Source organism: Thunnus albacares, chromosome 6 (assembly GCF_914725855.1).
Source record: "Thunnus albacares chromosome 6, fThuAlb1.1, whole genome shotgun sequence".
Lineage (NCBI taxonomy): Eukaryota > Metazoa > Chordata > Actinopteri > Scombriformes > Scombridae > Thunnus > Thunnus albacares.
Window position 1 is genome coordinate 8,134,102 of NC_058111.1, and position 9,550 is coordinate 8,143,651.

The window sequence follows — 9,550 nt, forward strand, 5'->3', positions numbered from 1 at the left end:
TTAAGGTCTCTGTAAAGTTTATCTATAGCTGCAGGAACAATCACGTTGAAAGAGAAAAGATGACTTAAGAGGAAAATCTCTTTCTGTCACCTCTAAAGGATGATGGAAAGTCAGTTCTTTACCACAAGCTCTCCACACTGCTTAGTAAGGGCTGCAGACAGGACAACCCACTAGTGTCTTCATCACAGCCCCAAACACCTACTGGAACTAAAGCTTTATGCATGAAACCATAATTAAAGGGAAGTGCACTTTCCCTGGTGTCCTTTGAGCATTACTTCTCTCTCTCTCTCTCTCTCTCTCTCTCTCTCTCTCTCTCTCTCTCTGCCTGTCCATGCCAGTGCTCCTTGGCCAAACATTGGCATAGCATTCTGCTTAGAGCTGTGTGCACTCAGCATAGCTGGCTCTTTTTACTCCTAGTTAGAGGTAAGGAGCCATTTCATGCTCATCACTGTCCCACATCCACCTTCAAAGGTGACTGCTCGTTCAAACTACAGCAAAGATGATGGAGCATCTGTCAAGTTTGTGTTATAATGCAGTATAAATGTCACTGACCAACCAGTTAATGTGAACGCAAATATATTATTACTGAAATAATGAAGTTAGCTGGCATTGGAATTGTCATATGGAAAGATGTGACTCTACAAATCTGCTCAACATTTCTCAAGAGCAGAGAACAGAGAGCATCTCCAGTCACAGTAAATCCGCCATTTTTTGTGCTTCAGTAAACTCCATCATATAAATAATTTAATATCTCTGTGATGTAAGTTCTGAATTCTTGATTGACATCTGCATATGACATTATGGAGTCAATTCTTAATTTAGAACATGCATGTAATTTATGTGTACAATTTGAATTTTTCTGTGTTTGAGTCCCTGGGAGAAAATCTGTAGAAGAGCTGCATGAATCCAGGGGGGATACATCAACATGATGGTATCCACCTTAAGCTACAGCACAGAACGAACATCTCTAAAATATATCAAAGTCCTTGAAAACACAAATTCTCAGATCATAAGATGACTGTGAGCATGTTTTAAACAGGCCGAAACACCTTCTATCTTAGCTAATATATGAACTACTCTCCCAGCGTGAAGACAATCCATATCAAAATCTATACGCAAAATGTGTATACAGTTGGCTCTTCATGTGTTTCCAACATTTTCCCAGTTTCAACTTCCTGCTACCACCACTGAGGCACTCTGGTCAAAATCTGACAGATCTGTACCTGCTGAATTCTCTGTGCCGGCTGCAAATATGACAGCCTTCATTGTTGGAAGCTCCATTGTTAAGATTGTAAGGATCTCCCCAGAAATCAGCTATTTTCTGGGCACGTTTTATTTTTATCTAAAGCATCCTTCTAAAAATGCATCTGCACTTCTAATGTTATTATCAATCGACATCAGATAATCTGACAATTTGCAGGTCTGCATGGTTTTGAGGAGACGTGTTCAGAGCATGTTTTCTGATCTAGCCAATATACACAACATTGATATCCCCTCCTGACTTGTGTTACATATAAAAATACTTTGAACAATGATTTGGATTTGATATGTCTTTCCCACAAAAAATGTTCAATTAATTATTGGAAAATTCTTAAAATTAAGTTTCCTTAATCATTTAAAAATCCAGAATATGTAAATATGCAAATATTTACATATCCTGGATTGGATGTCACTTTAATGTCTATTCTCTGTATTAAAGGCTTCAAGTTTCTATATTACACTTCTGTAAGTTGCATACTGACCCATAATTGGCTTCCAAGCTAGTTGTGATGTCACAAAATCATGCTTGTACATGCACGCCTTAACTCTAATTTAAGGTGAGCACAGAGAATTTTTTCCCCTTCAGCAGATTAATTTGAAAACAGCCTTCTAGTGTCAAACTGTGTAAATTTATAATTCAGGAGTGAACTTTTGATCTCAGCTTTTCCTCTATTTTCATTTGTCGTGGCCTGTTCTTTGAACTTCTTTTAAACTATGCGACCTTAATAGGGCTCCTTCTTGACTCACACATTAAAGAGTCCAAATCACAATACTGCAGCTGCCAATTCTGTTGCCTTCATTTGGCTGATTTATTCTAACTTTAAACAAAAAATAACGAAAAACATTTTTGAGTCTAAGATGAGGTCAAAGACTGTACCGATTCGCTGCTCTACACACGTTTCCTACATGTTCCTGAAGAAACCAAGACTCACTCCCACCCCTTCCTTCTATCACAGTTAATCCTCTGATTAATCACAATAAATCCAAAAATAATTGCTCAGAATATTAATTTGACATTTATTTATATTCACAAGTCAAAAGAAAAGATTTCCATCGCCTCAATAAATTAGCAAATTCTGAGAATATAATTTGCAAACACATTTACAAACACAAAAATGGTTCTAACACTCCAGCCCCTAATTGCTTAGAATATAGCAATTACAGCAACTAATAAATACAGCCAATATTCAAACACATAATTATATATTCCATTTTTTTAACATAAAAACATCAGTGTCCACAGATGAAGTTCATCTTTAAGTGTATAGTCCATATAACAATTTTTGTTTCAAAACTACTCTCCAGCTCCCAGGGGCACACAGAGTTTGTTGACAGGTCTCTGTACAATATTTATTTAGGTTTTAAGTAGGACACTGCGAACCAGTTCTTTACTTCCTGGCATGGTCTTTATGAATCTGTCCTAGAATCCAGGATTTTCTGGGAGCCAAATCATCCACAACAAGAAGATCTCCAGGTAGAAAGTTCCTTTAAATTTTATTCCACTTATTATTTTGCTGTTGTATGATTGGAAGGTATTCTTGAGACCCATCTCCTCCAGAAAAGATCAGCTAGATATTGTACCTGTCTCCATCTCCTTCTAGAGTACAGGTCCTCCTTGAATAGTCCAGAAGGCGTAACAGGGTTAGTTTTGAGTAGAAGCAGATGATTAGGCGTTAACTGTTCCGCATCGTTCAAGTCATTTGTTATTGTCGTGATGGGTCTATCATTCATTATTGCTTCCACCTCACATAAGACTGTTTGCAAGGCCTCATCATCCAGAACTTGTTCTTTCACCACCATTTTTTTGAGTGACTTAATGAGTCTCTCCCATATGCCTCAGTGGTGAGCCCCTGAGGCTGGGTTAAATATCCACTTTATTCCTTCTTGGAGTATATTTCTTTGGATTTTGTCATGATTTAATTCTTTTAATGATTCAAGCTCCTTTTGTGCACCAGTACAATTTGTACCTTGATCAGATCTGATGATTTTCACAGTACCTCTATGACATAGAAATCTGCGTATTGCATTGAGGCAGGAGTTAGTGTCCCATCTACTAGCTACCTCAAGATGGGTTCCACAGCTAGTAGGGCAGGTGAAGAAGTCCATGCCAACTGAAGTGAAAGGTTTGCAAATCTGGCATCACATCAACCGCAGCATCTACAGAAAACACAGTTTCTTATGATCTTTCATGCTGAAGAGTTTGCAGAGGACATCCAGTATTTTTGTCCTAGTTTTGAGAGCATATGATTTGTTACAGAATGACCCACTTGGGTGTGTATATGTCTTAGAATAATTTCTGATATGTGGGATTTTTTTGGGTAAGCATCTTTTGGGTGGAATTCTTAACGCTTACTGGCATAGCTGATCTGTTAATCCTTTCCCTCACTCTCAGGATACCTTGATCTAGGACTGGATCTATTTTTAATATAGGGATGTCTTTTCGGCAGTGTTTTCCTCTTTCAAGGAGGGCAATGTCGAGGGTAAAGTGTTCCCGTTGTTCAAATGCAAATATGGCTCTTTCAGCATTTTCCATATTTCCACAGTCAGATCTGTATCGAATGTGACCTTTAGGTTTATAGCACATCCCTTCAGTGAACAGCAATCCATAATTTGTCATCTTCCTTCTCTGAGTGATCTCCAAGAGCAATATTTTCAACTTCAGTGTCCAAGCTACAGCTTTTTTCAGGCTGTTCCAATCTGAGTAGTACGCAATCTGTTTACTGGTGGGACTTTTTCCCTCACTATTCATTGTGTTCACAATGACATCATTTTTCATTTCGGGATCATCTGGAGAAAGAGAACTTTGTGACATTTTGTCGGGTTCTTTGGCCACTGAGATTTCTCCTTTTGCAGAAATTATGGTCCTTGTAGCCATCTTTTAGACTTCAGGAAAGATTCAATGTTTAATCCCCATGAATCTTCATCTGCAGGATTTCGTTTGGAGCCCACATACCTCCACTCGGTCTCATCTGACAAGTCATGACTTACAGCAATTCTATTGGCCACAAAGGCATGGAATCTCTTGGTCTGAATGCAGATATATTTAAGCACAAACTGACTGTCAAAAAAATGGACTCTCGAAGGTTTAGTTGTAACTCTGAGCATAACATCCGATCAACTCCTACAGCTAAAGTGGCTACTGTAAGGTCGAATTTGGGAATGGTCATCTTTCTGAAGGTAGTTACTCTAGACTTTCCCATCACTAAAGCAACATTGCATCAAATTTGTTCCTATTATCTTCTGGTGTTTTTTGCAGAGCAAAACAAGCACAGCTTGGTTAGGAGATGGCCCTGAACAGATGTACTTTCATTTGGTATTGCTCTAAACTTCAGTATGTGTTACCATCTGGCCACCACAGAAATCCCAGTAAGTTTGAGTCATCTTCATAAACTCAAACATCCCCTCAATATCTGCCATGACAAACTATTCCTGGCAGAACCTCAGCAGAACGCCAAGAAATGAGTTGGCGAGGTCAGATCCTTGTGAGAGTTCATTGTTGAATGATGTTCCTTTGTATGAAGATGTACAATGAAACCCTACTGTGATTGTCTTTTTACACTTGTGGTACACCCCATTATGGGGTATGTACAAGGGATGTGCAGAGAGCCCAGTATTTGTATTTGTATCCGTATATCTGTATTTGTTTAGGCAGCAAAATTATCTGTATTTGTATTTGTATTTGTATTCAAATAATTTTGGAAATAGGCATAACAATCCTGTTCTTGTTTTTGTTTTATTGCACTTCTAATTTTGGGACAATAAAATGTTAAAATAAGTGTTCTTCAATAAACTATCATAATAATTATGAACACTTAAATGTAACATTGGCCTATGGTTTTCATAAACCCAGCAATGAACACGTATAACCATGAACATCATTGAAAAGAAAATCATTTTAAAACTAACATTCAGTTCCTAATCCACACTCAAACCAATAAACTAAACTAATAAATGCCTATGTGAACATTGTGAAGATACATTGCATAGGCTAACTTACTGCGCACAGTGCCACACACACACGCACACACACAATTTTACTGTTTTAAAAAGAGGACAGCTATAAGGATACACTCACTAATGGTTGTTTAAGCTCAAAAACAGGTGCAAGCTAATCCACTTTGCCATGAGCTACAATTAGCGAAATAGCAGGACAAAACATAATTTGCTCTGCACTCCTGTTTTCACAACAGAGAAAATAGCGTTAGCTCATACCAGGAAATGTGTCACACTAAGCTTGTGATGGAAAAACAAGTTGAAATCACCAACATATCGCTGGCACTAACACACCAAGACAAACTGCTCAGTCAGCAGCAAACTAAACTTAATGTTAGCAACCATTAGCTTCGGACAGCTGCTCAGTCAGGGGAAATGCACACAGAGTTTCTATTTAACCAAGCCTACAACTATACTTTCAAATATGGACATCTTTGCAATTTGTTGGAAGATTTACCCGAGGGTCGACTCATTTTATACTTCCAGGTTCGAGACTGCCTTATATTCTGAAAATATTCCATATTGTTAATGTTTTTGTTTACTATGTACAGATTAGCAGCAACACACACACACACACACACCACACACATGCTCTGTTCAGTGTCACGTCAGCACAAGCAGGCAGATCACAAACACCCACCATGCTCACATGAAGAAAATATTCGTACAAAATAAATATTTGTAAAAACCCACTATTTGTGCTTTGCCGAATACTGTATTCGGATTTGGCTCCACCCTTAGTATGTACCACACCTTGCCATCATTTTGATGAAGATCCTTTGATGGCATCTTCTCCACATAGCCCTTGCTGATTATGTCTTTCATGAAAACCTTGTACTATTCCACATAAGCAGCATCTTTCTTGAATTTCCTAGCAAGGTAACGCGCTTGTTGTTCAGCTATATGGTAATTGTTGGGCATGATGACATCACTATTAAGAAGTGGCAAAGGTAAATAATAGTGATTATCTATCTATCTTCAGTGTAGCTGTACTTGATACCAGCTGCATGAATATGCAGCCTTCAGCTGACATTTGAGGTTTTCCCTCATATTCTCTCTCTGGGAAATCATGGTGGTACTGGTTTACAAGAAGGTTTTCCAATTCAACTGAAATGCAGTGTACTGATGCCACTGGCCTTCCAAATTTATCCACAACTGAGGATGAGTTGAGTGGTCCATTTACCACCCATCCTAAGAGGGTTCTTATAGCGTAGGGACTGTTGCCTTGGCTATTGATGATTTGCCAGGACTCCACTGCCTTTGGGACATCTACTCTAATTAAGTGTTCTACATCTGCATCAATTTCTTGCAACTGTATTTCCTTCAAGTAAGGCTACCTGATGAGGTTCTGATGAGGGGGAAACTGTTCCCCTTTGTCACTTGCATCTTTGTTTGACTGTATTGTTTGACAGCTCAATGAAGTTGTTCCCATCCAAATCTCCCACTTCCAAATCCAAGTCTTCCGTCCTATAGCACTGAGTCATCTCATAAGATTCTCTGTACAAAATGTTGCTGTGCTGCCAGGGTCATGAAATGCATAGGTTAGCATTGTTTTGCTGCCTTTGTTTTATTTGTACTGGTACTATTGACAGTTTTCAATCTTTTCCAGCCCCAATATCCTCCTCCTTTTTCCAATGATATAAGAGTTCCAGTGACAGATATTTTCAACTGATTGGTCATTTTATAATTTGGTTTATTCTCTGCAGGTTTTTCAATGTGTTGTATGCTAGGGTGCTTTCTCTGACAGTATTGGCATGTCATCCTTCTTTTACAAGTTTCGCTCATGTGTCCCCTAGTTAGACAACAAAAGCAGATGTCATTTTCTGTCAACAGCTGCACCTTAGCTGAAGTGTAAATGCACCAGTTACCATTACACATACTGGTAAACAGGTTTTCAGTTTGTTGATTCTTTGCTTGACCAGTTTTACTCTTCCTCATTCCCATTGCCATGGCAAAGCTACTGCTTTTACCTCTTTGTTTAGTTTGTTGTTTGGAGTCTGCTGTCATGTTATTTTTTGGGATGGCTCTCTTGGGCATAAAATCCTGAATGTCACCAAAGAGGGGAGGCAGAATGCAAGCTTGTTTTTCAATAAATGCAACAAGGTCATAGAATCTGGCCCTCTGTTGGTGTTTTTCCAAAAGCTCATATGCAGTGATTATCCAATTTTCCTTTAGCTTATATGGCAGTTTTGATACAATGAGCTTTAAAATAGATGCAAGATCTAGTTCTTCCATGCTTTTTAGCTCTTTCATCGCATTGCAACATCCTCTAAGGTAAAGGGCATAGGCATGTAATGTATTTCCATGATTGGATTTAATATTGCTCCAGTTGAAAGCTTTCTCCATGTAGGCATTCGCAATTTTCATTTCATATCCAAAGTGAATTTTCAGAAGTCTCTGTGCTTCACAGCTCCTCAGTAGTTCCCTCGGTTGGCCACTAGTGTATTGTTCAAGGTAGTAAAGTATATCTTCATTACTAGTTTTATTTTCAATACCATGCTTAAATGCCCCCGTGAAAATTTAAAGCGTCACCATCACATACTGAGATTTGTCTGGAGGAAAGTGAATCATTGTTTACGTTGTAACACTAGTAGATCTGCAATATCATTTGTCTCTGGATCACAGTTAGCAGATCTTTATTGTGATTACTAGAGTCTGTTTCAACAGAACTGTCACTCCCTTAGTGATCCAGTGCTCTCTGATCCTGCATTGGAGTTGGGTCAGAAGTATCCAATTTAGGTGGTTGACTGAATAATCTCTGAAAAGGTGTTTTATGTATGGCTCCCAATTCTGTGTATTTAACAGGGAAGGACTCTGATTCATCCACAGACACATTGTGTTCTTGCATATAACATCCACATATTCATTCATACCGTCCTTTTCTTGTACTGTAGGTTGACCTTCAGAGCCTTCATGAAAACTGTCCTAAGCCTTTATTTTGGCTTCAGATGCAGCTATATCCGCCTCTAGTTCCATTCGCTCTGATTTAGCATGTAATCTGTTTTTTCCATTTCCACAACATGTTTCTCTTTTAAAGCAGACATATGTGCTTGTAGTGCAGTTCTCTCCGGTGCTATTTTAAGGTGAGCTGAAGATGTTGATGAAGAGGTCGCTGATTGTCTTGTTTGTTTTGAGCAGGATTTTTTGGACTCTTTAGACACATTGGAAATGCTATCATGAGGTTCAACAAGCATCTGAGAATCTGATTCCAGTTTTCCATAAATCCACTTCCCAAAAGAATTTCTCAAATGTTTCCATTTTGGGCTCATACCAGTCCATTGTCTCATTTTCCTTTATTTCAGCAGCATGAGCATTTTTAAATTCACTGAGTATCATCTGAAATTGTTCCACACCACTTAACACTCTTTCAGTATTTCCACAGCAAGCAGTGATCTGAGTTCATTCATTTTACATGTGCAAGTGCCCAAGTTCCCTCGGCAAGTTGCACTGACAGTTTTTAACTCATTTTCCATTTTAGTACTCTCTTCAGCCATCATTCCGTTTTAATCCTCAGGATCACAGTTTATTGATCATCTCTGTTCCTTTTTGTTTGTTTCCATCAGCACATCAATCCAAATATTGCATCTTAACAAACATATTTCTCTCGGCTTGGCATCCGTTTCCTTTTATTTTGACAGGCATTTTCATTAACACTACTTATGATGTTTATGTCACGCTATATGCGCCTTGGCAACCAGAAAACAATATATTTGAATTAAGCTTGTTTGATGGCTGACAGGGAAAAAAGCCTCTCTATGTCATAAGATTACTACTTCCATGTGAATCTGAACTGATGTATGTATGATGATGTTTGACAACTGTAAAATACAAAGTTTGATGTAGTGAGGTGTTGTTTAAATTATTTTGAATAAACAATACAGTTTGGTTGTGCAAGGTTAAAGTTGTGAATCTGCTCTATATAAAACAGACAGGTTGCAGTTAAAAAATACTCAGTTTGTGATTAACAAACCTTTTTCACATTCCATATATTACATTCTTAATACAATGTTTTATTCAGAAGAGTTTCTGAAGACTAATCGATGAGAATGTACATTTTAGTTTCTTAACTTTATCAATATTCATGTACTGCTGCATACTCTCTTATTCACATTCATTATCTCAAAGCCAGAAATAAAGATAAATGTATCTTTGATGTTACGAAGGTTGCATTGGCTTGGTAAAATTAATGAACAAATAGTGACAAATAATAATTGGGGATAGGGTGAACAAATTAGATACAAAGTAATTTCCAGATGAGTCTGATGAATATGAAATTTGCAACCTGGTGTTTGAAAAT